The sequence below is a fragment of the Rhamphochromis sp. 'chilingali' genome, assembly GCF_963969265.1.
Source record: "Rhamphochromis sp. 'chilingali' genome assembly, chromosome: 18".
Taxonomy (NCBI): Eukaryota; Metazoa; Chordata; class Actinopteri; order Cichliformes; family Cichlidae; genus Rhamphochromis; species Rhamphochromis sp. 'chilingali'.
Window position 1 is genome coordinate 23,169,792 of NC_137945.1, and position 13,861 is coordinate 23,183,652.

General features: G+C 38.1%; 1 pseudogene across 1 annotated transcript; it reads left to right on the forward strand.

The window, feature by feature from the left end:
* The first annotated feature begins 1,674 nt into the window (after positions 1 to 1,674).
* Positions 1,675 to 8,856, forward strand: LOC308385832 (B-cell receptor CD22-like; annotated as a pseudogene). The gene is made up of 6 exons: positions 1,675 to 1,717; positions 2,119 to 2,510; positions 2,820 to 3,125; positions 7,730 to 7,990; positions 8,189 to 8,280; positions 8,608 to 8,856. The product of its transcript is annotated as a B-cell receptor CD22-like (transcript).
* Positions 8,857 to 13,861: the final 5,005 nt, after the last annotated feature.

Sequence of the window (13,861 nt, forward strand, 5' to 3'; positions counted from 1 at the left end):
TAGAACTACAAATTAAATTTCTTTTAGCAATTATTGTTTTTGTTAATGTCACAATTCCAACCCTGCTCCTTTACTGGACCGGCAAAAGTGACCCGAAATAGGCCCTCTGGTGGAGTTACTTTGTGTGTGTGTGTTTATAAGTAGTTTTAAACCTTGTGATCCACAAAACAGCATAAGAGTAAAAGAGTAAAAGAAGAACTGACTGCGTTACAGCACCCGCTGCTTGTTGAGGGTAAAAGCGATACGCGCGTTCACGTCTTTTTTTAGCGACTTTTTTTAGAAAAAAAGTCGCTAAGCGTAAGGGGTCTGAAAACTCGCTAAATATAGCGACAAAGTCGCTAAGTTGGCAACACTGACCATTACATTCACTGAGATCTGATTTTGAGGAACAAACCAATTCTGTTTTAGATTCTATTAAATAAGTCTACTAGATGAACTAATTACAGATTTATAATCATTTTGCATTTAGACCAGTTAAATTAGAAATGATTTATCATTGAGTGTATCTAGAAAAACTTCGTTATATTAGATGGTGGGGTTTAATAGCTTATATTTCTTATGTCATATTCATTATTATTTTAGCATCTATATTTGAATTCATGGCTTAATTAAAAATGGCTGAATATTTATTGAGCTCAGATATAAAATTGTTTTTGTCCACAACTAAACTCATGTGTCAAAAGACAAATGCCTGGTGTTGCTGCTCAACAACCAAATTGTACTGTTACTGTGCCCTTTCTCACACTTTGTGATTTATTTTAGTTCTGATGCAGTCGCTGCAGATTTGCTACAAGATAAATGTAAATGTAAGTGCTTGTGACAGAGGGACTTCACTGTGACTGGATTTTGAGGAAGTTGGTCAACAAAGTCTTTTGTGTCGATTCATGAGAGTAAATATCAGCTAAAAATTTCCACCAAATGAATATATGAAATGTATTTAATAACATAAACATGCATTTTTAATGAAACAAGGAAAGTGAATAAAAAAAAAAATCACTTTTCAGGAAATTGGTATCTTACTTATCCTTTCTGCATCATTTGTGTTTTCTACATACATGTGTATATAATTCCTAGTAATCAATAATTATTTCATGTTGATTAATATATTCTATAAAAGTTTGCAAGCTTGAAAAAAACTAAAGTGAATAAAGAGGTCTTTGAGGGTGTGTAGGTAATTTGTGTCTTTAAATGTACTGTCTGCCTTCCTCTATCACAGTATGCAGCAGAACTGAAGACTTTTTCTCAGAGGCATCAGGTGACGCCTACAACAGCTTTGTGACTTTAATGCACATAAACAGCATGTTCTCTTTCTGTACTTCCTTCTTTCTAACATTGGTTGGGCAACACAGTTCACTGTAATTCTTCTAAAACTGTAAAGTGATAAGACTACAGTTGGGCTTGTTTGGTAAGGAAACATTTTATTGCTTTTATTCAGTAACTTTTTATATTTCTTTTACTACACTGACAGGTACGTGTAAAGTAATTTTATTTACTGATGTTTTAGTTTTACTGCTTTGTGTTACATTTTTCTTTATTTCAACATAGCACTACAAGAAAAGAAAACAAGAGATGTACAAATCGAAAACACTAAAAAAAAAAGTACAGTGTTAGAGCTTCATACGTGAAATTGTCTTTTTTTTTTAATCCAGGCAGTAGAGTAGTCTGTGTGTGAACATGGAGACAGTCAGCATGTTACTGATTGTCCTCTTTGTTTCAGGTGAGTATTTCAGTTATTTTAAAGGCATTATTAGAGTAATTTTACATCATGAACTTCATGTAGTAACAAAGAAAACATGGAGCTACGGTTTGTGCTGACTTTAAATTAAAATGTTTTAAGTGGTGTTTTAAGTGTTGGCACTTTCAAGCATTACAATAGACAAGTGTTGAAACTCTGATTATGAATATTTTCATTTTACATCCAAACAGCAGATGGTGGCTGAAATGTTCCTGTTATCGCTGGATTATCAGCTAAATGTTTAATTTTACAAGAAAATATTCACATACAAAAATATTAACTCCCTAAATAAATTGTTTGTAAAGTTGTGTTTGGGCATAAAGAAACATGTAGTCAACTAAGATTAATTTGTGAATTGATTAATAATTAAATTGTATTTACAGATGCTTTGGCTGATTGTCCTAATAAAACAGACCTCTCCATAAATGCATCAAAGAAACTGGAAGCACTGAGTGGATCTTGTTTGCAAATCCCATGTAGCTTCAGACCCAAAGATGAACAGAAATTTATCAGCACAAGAAAAACCTTTGGAGTTAAAACCTTTGGATTAAAAATAAATCCCATTTTGGCAAATATCCAAACAATGTGATCTTCAACAGTAGTGGAGCAGTTAGCATCTATCCAATGAGTATTACTGGGAACCTGAGTCAGAGAGACTGCACCACTCTGTTTTCTAATTTAACCACCACATACACAGACACATACTTCTTCAGAGTAGAGAGTGAACCATTCAAGGCAACAGCTGCTTGTGATCCTCTTCAAATAACAGTCAGAGGTAATAGTGTTTTGTTTTTGTTTTTCCAGTATTTTGTTTTGCCTATTAATAAACCTTCATTCAGGACTTTGATGTATTGTTTGATTATAATCAATATCTGTTGAGCAAATTTTGTGTTACAGTAGTAATGATTGTCCCAGCATGACACTCAGAAGATTGCTTGTTTTTTATGAATTCTACTCTGCCTTTATTTTAAGGACTTGATAACATTTATAAATCAAAGTATGAATTTAGAACAAGTTTGCAGATTTGAATCAGTGGTACAAATGTCACTGTGATTTTATAATGAATATGTATGTGAAACCACAGACTCTCCTTGGAGGCCCAATATTACAATCCCAGGTGATCTGAAGGAGAAGGAGTCTGTCACTATAACCTGCTCAGCTCTCACTCCCTGTCCACACTCCCCTCCTCAACTCACCTGGAATCTCCAACAAGACTCTCACAACAAAATAGAGCAAAACACAGATGGAAGCTTTACAACTAAAATCCAGCAGAACATCACTCTGTCAGACACACATGATGGAAAGAAGATCAGCTGCTCTGCCAGATATCCTGTGAACCAAGGAAAAGACACCAAGACAGCAGAGACAGAAGAGACTCTCAGTGTTTCATGTAAGACAATCAGAGTTTGTTGCTGAACTGAATCCCATATGACAACATGATTTATGGGATATAATTTATTTCTCCAGATGCTCCTAAAGACACCTCAGCATCCATCAGTCCATCAGGTTTGGTGTCAGCAGGCAGCTGGGTGAACCTGACCTGCTCCAGCAGAGCCAAACCTCCAGTCAGCAGCTTCACCTGGTTCAAGAAGAGCAGAGATGGAGCTGTGAAAGTATCTGAAGGAGAGATTTACAGCTTCAGTGTAACAGATGGAGGAGTTTATTACTGTGTGGCCACTAATCATCTGGGTAATCAGACATCAGCAGAGATTAACATGACTGTTGCAGGTAAAATTACTCACCAGTTATTTTTAAAAAATTTATTTCATTTATTTATTTAGGACAGTGTATGTTAATGAATATACATGTAAAAAAAATACATGAATGTAAACATACCAGATTATAGCCAAGGGCTAATTTCCATCTGTTGTCCATAAAACATAAAAAAATAGACATAATAATTCATAAAAAATCATAATTCATTCATAATAAAAACTCCATCACCAAACTCACGCATACACACCATTTTATTCCCAAATAAAACATTAAAACTATAAAACTTATACATGATCACACACCTGATTTGTCCATAACCAGTTTTTAACCTGTGCCTTAAACAAGTTGAACGTCGAGCATTCTCTAATGGATTGAGGAAGACTGTTCCACAGATGGCCACCCTGGACAGAAAGGACGTTCTGCCCAAATGATGTCCGTCTGTGGGGTATAAACAAGTCTCCTCAGGTTGTAGCTCGAGTGGTCCTGTCTGAGCTTTCTTTATGCCTAATGAACTGCTTTAGTGGTGGTGGAGCAAGGGAGTGTAAGACTTTATATATTAAACACACTCTTTTAAGTTTCACTAAGTTATTGAAGTTCAGTAATTTATGTTTTTTTTAACACATGACAGTGGTGGTGGGAAGTCGTGTTTTTGTCAAGTAGTTTTAAACTCCTTTTTATAAATGTTTTCAACAGTTTTAAGTGTTGTTGGACAAGCAAGTGACCAGGACGAAGTTTTTGCAACATTCATCTTTAAATTATTACGTATATGATTAAAATTTCGATTATTAAATTTAAGTACCTGGGACACTTTATTTATGTGACTCTTGAAGGATAATGTTGGGTCTAGAATGACCCCAAGATATTTAAGTTCTGGAGGTAATTCAAGCTCTACTCCATGCAGGAATGTGTTTGACTGCTTCAAGTTTAAGGGGTGTTTGGAAAAATACATGCAGACAGTTTTTGAGGTGTTCAACATTAGGCATGAGTCCTCCAGCCAGCTATGCATTAATGCTAAAGCAGCTGTAAGATCTTTTGCCACCTGCTGGACACTATTTGCAGTATCTGTAGAGTGATGTGCCCGAAAGCCAAACTGCAATGGATGTAATGAGGGTTGGGTGTTTTCTAGGTGAGCAGTGAGGAGTTTAACCACCCACTTCTCAGCTATTTTAGATATGACCGGGAGTATGCTTATGGGGTGATAATTAGCCATATCAGTCTTCACACCTGCTTTGAAAATTGGTGTAACTGCAGCAATTTTCCAATCTGTTGGAACAATGGAGTGTTCGAAAGACATATTCAAAACATGAGTTGTTGGACGTACAAGCAAATTCATATGTTCCTTTAGGAAATTTGTGTTAATACCATATACATCAAGTGCTTTAGATTGTTTTAAACCTGTAATTAGTTTAGCAACTTCAGTGTCTGAAATATGAGTAATGGTGAACAAATTTTGACAGCATCATTCACACTATCAGAGCATACGACTGAGTCAAAGCTCTGACTGATTTCCTTAACAGATGAAATAAAGAAAGTGTTTCAGTTAATGGTAATAGATAGAGGCTCTCTAACAATAGAGTTATTTACATAAAGTTCAATTGTATTTTTGCTTTTGTTTGAATGATGGCCAAGTAATTTATTTAAGTGTTGCCAGATAATTTTACCATTACCTTTGGCTCTTTCAATTACATTTATAAAAAAATTTGCTTTGGCTTGTACTCAAACTTCTTGTTACTTTGTTCCGCATTGAAGCAAATCTCTGTCTATCTAGAGTTAGACCTGTTTTCAGGAACTGCTTTAGTAATTGATCTCTTGTTTTCATTAGATTCTTCCACTCTTTGTTTAACCCTCTCAAGGGCGTTGCAGATTTGCAACAAGTAAAAGCTAACAACCTGATTACCCCACATCCATATTTTATGAGTTTTTTTACTCAGAAGTACCACTGCAGGTATTCTCAAAAACTTAATTTGAGCCTGAGAGAGTTAACCAGGGCAGATTAGATGTCTTTATTTTTTGTCGACCTCTAATGGAGTATGTCGATATAACATCCTTGACAGTGTCAGTGAAGTGACTGCTGCAGAATTGTGGATCTTCACTACACAATAAACGCTCCCAGTTAGCTGATGCTAATGCTTCTGCTACTTTTGTTGCTGACTTCTTGGTATAAATTCATAAAAGGATCTCCTATTAGATGAACTATGAAAGTGATTCTTAACCCGTGATTTTAAAAGTTTTCTAGAAAATAATATACAATTGTGGTCTGAAATACCAGTGATAAAATTATAAGATTTAATAATTTGCTCGGGCTTATTGCTGAAAAACACATCTATTTTAGTTCTAGAGTGTCTCGTTATTCTTGTGGGTTGTTCAATGTGTTGAGTAAAGTTTAAAGTCTCCATTATGTCCTTGAGTGTTTTTCTGTTCTTTTAACAGTCCCAGTTGACATTAAAATCTCCCATTACAATTATTTCATTAGACTTATTATTTATAGTATGACATTTAAGTAATATCTGTACTTGTTCATAAAAAATATTCTTTGCGGAAGGAGGGCGATATAAACAGATCAACGTAAATGACATTTCTGGGGAAAGAGTGATTTTAACAGAAATATGTCCTATTTCAACATCTATTGGTGAACTAAGTAAAGAGCAATCCAGGTGTGTTTTTTACATACATAAGTATTCCTCCTCCTCTTGTTCCAATTCTATCCCTTCTGAATACTGTGTACTCTGGAAAGACAACCGCAGACTCAGGAGAAGAACTTGTGAGCCAAGATTCAGAGATACCCAAAATAGAAATATTGGAATTGCTTAGAATATGTTCCAGTTGCTCATGCTTTGGTAACATACTGCGAATGTTAACGTGTCCACATAGAAGCCCCTTTGGTTTATTTTTAGTGTCTTGCAGATCATTGTTCCTCTGTAACTTTTAATAGCAGGATTTCTTGTCCTTTTGTTGACAATGCTATGAGCATTTAATGATGAGAAACCCTTTATCGGAGACTGTAGTTGGGGTACAGCAGGTGGAAGCCCAGGCAGCCGAGGTGGAGGCCCAGGCAGCAGAGGTGGAGGCCCGAGCAGCTGACGTGGAGGCCCAGGCAGCTGAGGTGTAGGCCCAGGCAGCCAAGACTGAAACCCAGGCAGCTGAGGTGGAAGCCCAGGCAGCCGAGATGGCGGCCCAGGCAGCTGAAATGGAGGCCCAGGCAGCTGATGAAGAAACCCAGGCAACTGAGGCGGCCCAGGCAGCCGAGGCAGAAACCCAAGCAAATGAGGCGTATTCCCAAGCAGCTGAGGTGGTAACCCAAACAGCAGAAGCGGAGGCCCGGACAACAGGGGCGTAAACACTATTAGTTGCAGATGTAGCCTTACTAACTGGGACGGTGGTTGGAGCACAGTTAGTTGAGGTGGGAAGCAATGCAGAGACAGCTGTGCCCATAGGCTAACTAGCCTAATTAGCTGTAGCCAGTCCAAATCACTAATGTTTGAATTAGGTCCAGGATTTAGTTCTATATCACCAGCCAAAAGTACCATCAGAACAAGTTTCAGAATCTCCAGGGACAATTGTGGTGTATTTAATTGTTCATGTTTACCTGGGGGTGGTCTAGCATGACCAAAATCCAAGAATCTTGTGAACAAAAGATGTTGACTCCATTTGGCTGGGAAAATGGTATAATTATCCTGCTTTCTTGGACATGTCGAACTCCACAGAAGATAAAAATGTATAAAAAAAACAAGCTGATATCAATATCCAGGGGTTTTTAGATGTTTTTTTAGATTTTTTTTTTTTTTTTGAAAAAGCAGAGGACCTGCCAAGCTGTGTGTCTGCACCCTAGCAGCCATCTTGAATCCTCTAAATTCCATTTTCCTTCTTTTCTAGTTTTCTTTGTGATATACTTTATGAGAGAGGATAAAAAGAAGTTTGCTTTATAAGATACTGAATTTTATTTGATAAAAATCAAGATTATACTTCATCTCTCACAGTGCATTAATTCAGCTTTTAAACATTAAAGATACAAGTTTTTTACTGCAACATCCTTTACACTGTTGTTTAAAAGTAAACATTTCCATCACTTTGATTCGTTTTAAATGGTCTTATTTACTATTAAACATTTCTTCTGTTACTTCAAAAAGTTTTCTTTGCTCTAATTTCTTGCATTACAGAAATCTGGTTGGTGTCTTCACTATAGTGAAGACTGTGGGAATCATAATGCTTGTGAGCACACTGATCAGTGTGAGTGGTGACAGTCAGAGTTTGATCTATGGGATATTCTTTTTTCTCCAGATGCTCCTAAAGACACCTCAGCATCCATCAGTCCATCAGCTTTGGTGTCAGCAGGCAGCTGGGTGAACCTGACCTGCTCCAGCAGAGCCAAACCTCCAGTCAGCAATTTCACCTGGTTCAAGAAGAGCAGAGATGGAGCTGTGAAAGTATCTGAAGGAGAGATTTACAGCTTCAATGTAACAGATGGAGGAGTTTATTACTGTGTGGCCACTAATGATCTGGGTAATCAGACATCAGGAGAGATTCATGTGACTGTTGGAGGTAAAGATAAAGGCTGAAGCCACTAATGCCATGCTTTTCTCCCATTTATCTTTTAGGTTTTCCTTGTTGATCTATTAATAACATTGGTGCACTGAAACTTGACGATAATGTAACCAAAACAACTTTAACAAGGGTATCTTTAACTCCACATTATTATATATTGTTCGACTCACACAGAGTTTATTTTTCATGTACCAGGAAAGCAGAACAATCACTCCATGCTGGTCCTACTTCTTGGAGGAATCTCTGGGATCATCTTACTCATTTGTTTGATAATCTTTCTTTGGTAAGTATCAGACATCACATTAGAAGACATGATATTTAACTGTGATATTTTAGCTGCACTTTAAAATGTTTTTTTTTCCATCAAGCTGAAATCTACTCACACATATATTCAACATAAACAGATAAATTTTTATTGCCTCTTATGTCGTCCAGGTGGTTAAAGTCAACGCGTCAAACTCAACAACAGACTTGGGTAAGACAATACTGAACTCTGTAGCTGTTTACATGATTGTAAACAGCCACCTAGTCACATGCTTTCAAATGTCTAAAAACATGATTAAGAATGGACTCTATAGGTCTAAATCACAGATTTTACTTTGCTTATTTCATAGATTCAACCTCACGAAGAGCAGGTTGTTGAAGGGCCAGCAAATAACACAGAAAAAGAGGAAGAAAACATCCATTATGGAGAGGTCAGCTTCTCTAAGCTGGCATTTGAAGCATCCTCTGACTCAGTGCAGGACAGAGGACAGCAGCAGGATACAGTGTACGCACAGGTGAAAGTCAACAAGCCAGAAAACAGCTTAACACTGAGAGCTCATGGCCAAGAGGAACTCTACGCTGAGGTGAAGAAAAAATGAGAAGTATGCGTTTACAAACTGTAAAGAATGAAATATGAATGTGGAGCCTTTAAATGAAAATGTGTCATAGTCACTGCCGAACAATTCAGTGATGTAAAAAAAAGCTTTTTTTTATGTTCACCCTCCTGTAGTAATTCCATACGGCTGGTTTCAGATTTCGATCTCTTATGATATTAAATATGCGTAAATAGAAGTTGCAGCAGTTCAGCAGGGAACGGTAAAGTGACTGGTACTTATGTAAAGTGTTGGTCAAGTTACTTGAAAAAAGTAATTAGTAACTAATTACTGATTACTTCTCCAAAAAGTAACCCCATTATTTTACTGATTACTAATTTTCAAAAGTATTTAGTTGCTTAGTTACTTTAGAAATATATATACTCAACCTGAATAAAGCAACAGACCTTTCAGGCCAATTAGAATAGAATAGAATAGAATAGAATTCAACTTTATTGTCATTGCACATGCACAGGTACAGGGCAACGAAATGCAGTTTGCATCCATCCAGAAGTGCTTTAGTGATATAGATATATTACAACATATATTAGCAATAATATAGATATGTGAGTATATTACAGAAATGGGTCTATTATGGTATGTTATAATGTACACGGTATGAAGTATGTTGTGAATATTCTATAACTATAAGTATGTACAGGCTAGTGAGTACAAGCTATGTACAGGATATGAACAGGATATAAATATGAAAAACTATACAGAATATGAAATAAATAACTTTACAGAATCTGAGATATACAGCTATACAGAAATGGGAACTATGCAAGTTGTAAACAGTTGTAGGGTTAAAAATTATCGTATGTACAGAATGATTATTTACACAGAGCTATACAGTAGTGCAGTTAAGATAAGTGAGGGTGTAGATAGTTTCTACAGAGGCTATATAAAGTGCTAGTGGTTGTGAGTGGTGGTTCAGTCCATGTTATTATTGTGTGTTTGAGGGTACAGTTGTCCATTGTGTGTGTGTGTATGTTCAGTCCATGAGTTTAACGTGGGTCAGATGTCAGGAGGCAGAGTTCAGGAGTCTGACAGCTGTGGGGAAGAAGCTGTTCCGGTACCTGGCGGTCTTAGTCCGGAGGCTCCTGTAGCGCCTCCCAAAGGGCAGGAGGGTGAAGAGTCCATGCGATGGGTGACTGGGGTCTTTGATGATTTTCCCAGCCCTTTTCAGACACCGCTTCCTGTAGATGTCTTTTATGGCAGGAAGTGGTGCTCCGGCGATGCGCTGGGCAGTTTTCACGACCCTCTGCAACCCCTTCCGGTCCGAGGCAGAGCAGTTCCCGTACCAGACTGTTATACAGTTGGTCAGGATGCTCTCGATGGTGCAGCGATAGAAGTTCACCAGGATGTCTGAGGACAGGTGGTTCTTCCTCAGAGTCCTCAAGAAGAAGAGGCGCTGGTGAGCCTTCTTGACCAGCTTGGAGCAGTTGGTCGTCCAGGTGAGATCCTCGGAGATGTGGACTCCCAGGAACTTGAAGCTGCTCACACGCTCCACAGCCATCCCCTTAATGTGGATGGGTGGATGTGGGTCAGCATTCCTCCTGTAGTCCACGATGAGCTCCTTGGTCTTCTCGGTGTTAAGCAGCAGGTTGTTTCTGTCGCACCACTCAGCCAGACGATCCACCTCCTCCCTGTAGGCGGCCTCAATTATGTTTTTTATGCATAATCTATCATATAAAATTGAATCAAATGGAAAGCCTCTTTTTAAAAATAGTTTTATGAGTTTTAATCTTTTAAAAAAAATGTAATTATATGCAACTGTCTTTGACTTGAAGACATTTAAACCCATTTTCTGCATATTCTATGTCATGATCCTGGGCCATGTTGGCCCAGCATTCTTAGTTTCATGTATTTTTGTGTTTTGTTCCTTATTTGATTTCCCCTTGTGACTTTTACCCCCTGTGTGCCTCTCTGTGTATCTGTGAGCCCTCGTTTCCCCTCGTGTTTCATTTAATGTTTTCCCCAGCCCGTTATGTCTGTGCTCTCCCCGTGCTCCCTCTCTCCTCCTGTCTGCGCCTCTGTGTACTTCCTGTTTTACTTTGACAGTCTCCCGTCAGTATGCGTCATGTTGTGTTGCTCCTGCCCTGTCTCGTTATGATTATCTGTGTCAGCTGTGTTCCCCGTGTGCTCCCACCTCCCTCGTTAAACCTCTGTGTATTTATGTCCGCGTCTCCCTCTGTTTAGTGTCGCATTCTCCCTCATTCATGGCCGTGTGTTTCTCTGTGTGCTAGTGTATTGCTTCCCAGTGTAGTTTCTTATCAGTTTGTTTCGCTGTTTCCCTCCAGCAATAAAGCTGTGTTTTGAGTTCATTCCTGCTTCTGTGAGCTTGCGTTTGGGTCCACTTCCTGCCTGCCACACAGCCGAATCACGACATTCTAGCATATAAAATAAAATAATGTTTTGTGTCTACACGCGCTCTTTCTAGTAGATGCAAGTAAAACACAGCAAAAAATAAATAAAATCAAAGATTGAGTGGCACTAAGTCCTGTCGCTAGTGATGGCCAAATGAAGCTTTCTGAAGCACTGAAGCTTGTATTGAAAAACGGTTCATTACTCGAAGCTTTTCAACACAGTCCTCTCTGGTGACATCTGGTGGCCAAAAATACAAAGAGCAGCTTGAATCCACAAAATAAAACCAACTGCTTCATTATGATTGCCCACTCTACAGAGTGGAGTTTTGTCTGATATTGGGCCGCTGTTGTGTTGCTTTGAACGTGTATTTTTTGGTGGTTAAAAAAATGTGTTTTATTTGTTTAATAAATAGTTTTGACCAGTAAACTCTCCTTGTTTAAACATGCACCATGGTGTGGTCTTCCTTTGCTTGTGACTTCTTGATGTTAGTAAATACAATAATTGAAAAATACCACGTTACATATATATATATATATATATATATATATATATATATATATATATATAAAATGTACAACACATTATGGAGTATGCTTCTGCTCTGAGGTCCTGCCTCCATGCACTTATGCAATTAATCGCTAGACAGGTGTATTTATAAATAATATTATATTAGGGAAATTTTCCCAGACATATTTTTGACCTGGGGGCAGAATTGATTGTGAAATGGAAAGGAAAAATGCTTATGAAATTGCAAATTAAAAACATGATGCATTTAAGGTAGCCCTTTTTCATTTTTATTTAAAAAGAGAATTTGTTCTAGTGTGCGATGGCCGAACCTGTTCCTTTTCGTGGAGATCATTTATCCTGCCTTAAGGAAAATCCCTTCACATGGAACAGAGGAGGCTGGAGTGCAGAGAAACTGGTAGAGATGCAGTTTTACAGTCTACCTGGGCCCCACCAACTATCAGCTAAAGAGAATAAATAGATTAAATTGCTGCACATTTGGCAGACTAACATTTTCAGATTAATTAAACAATAAAATATATATTTTTACAACATTACATGTAAAGAGTCGAGTGGAAGTTTGTCTAAAGTTATTTAATGATATTTATATTATGGAAGCAGATTTTTTACATTTTACCTTTTTCCCGTTTTCAGATATAATAAACACGCACAAAACAAAAGCAAACAACAAGAACACAAAGCTGGAAAACCTACCCGATTGACAAAAATCAACTCAAAATTCTCCCACAAAACAGAACCTCCTCTATTCCTCGCTGGCTCCAAATCTCTCAGTGGAATGATCAGTGGTTCGCTATCTGTCACCATCAAAACACTCCACAAATCCCGTGAATGATTCGCTTCCTTATAAACCATTGAATCAGATACCGAAGCAGTTAGGTTCTAAATGAAGCTTCGGACGTCACTGATCACGTGACTCTAGCCAAACGAATCAAGCTTCGACACAGTGCTTCTGAAGCAGTGTGTTGGTTTTTTTGACACACGCACCGGAGCTTCAGCTTCAAGCGGGCCATCACTACCTGTCGCTCTTAAGTCTGTTTTCACGTGTTTAGCAGGAGTGGGGCCAGTGGAGGTTTGCCCAGTGCTGCAGTGGGGATGTCAGCAGGAGGATCCGGGGGTTTCTCTGTGAATTTCACATTCCTTGTGCTTGCTCAGAATTTAAGTTTAATTTTTGCTGTAGAAAGAAGTTTTCTTCCCACACGTGTACAGTGGATGCTAATGTTTTTGTCACTTTTTACGGACTAAAACTTAAAGTTATGTCAGTACTTCCACGCTTTAAATCCTGCACGGTGGTACTCTCTCCCGCACTCCATATTATCCATTGTTGATACACACTTCTGTTGCTGCCACAGACGTCACATAATAGTTTCAACTCTTTAGTGAAGGCTTTCCACAGGTTTAGGAGTGTCTTCTTCCAGACACACATTTGTGAGGTCAGACACTGATGTTGGATAAGAAGGCCTGGCTCGCAGTCTCCACTCGAATCCATCCTAAAGGTGTTCGATAAGGACTCTGTGCAGGCCAGTCAAGTTCTTCCACACAAAACTCGCTCATCCATGTCTTTAATCCACGATTCTCCTTGCAACCACCAAACCCAGATTTGTCTATCAGACTACCAAACATAGAAGCGTGAATTGTCTCTTCAGAGAACACATCTCCACTGCTGTGGTGTGCAGTGGCAGCATGCTTTACACCACTACAGCCAACACTTTGCATTGTACAAATGTTTGGAGACACAGTCTGCTTGCCTAGGTGCTTGATTTTTTACACCTATCACCATGAAAGTGATTGAAACACCTGAATTCAATAATCTGGATGGGTGAGTGAATAATTTTGGCAATATAGTGTACATATATAGCATTTCTCTATGCATATATGTAACTGCAGTTACATATATTCAGGCTCTGATGGAAGAACAAGGAACAACTTGGAGTCGAGCATCTTGGTCAGGATACTTTATCATGTGGAGAAAGCAATCAATCCACTGTCCTTCCAATTGGTTGATGACCCACACCTCAACCTGAGCAAAGTGATCTTTTTCATTACTATTATTTTACTTGTTGCCAAATTAATGCAGTATTTACACATTGACATGCTCTTGTTTGATTTGTTATTTATT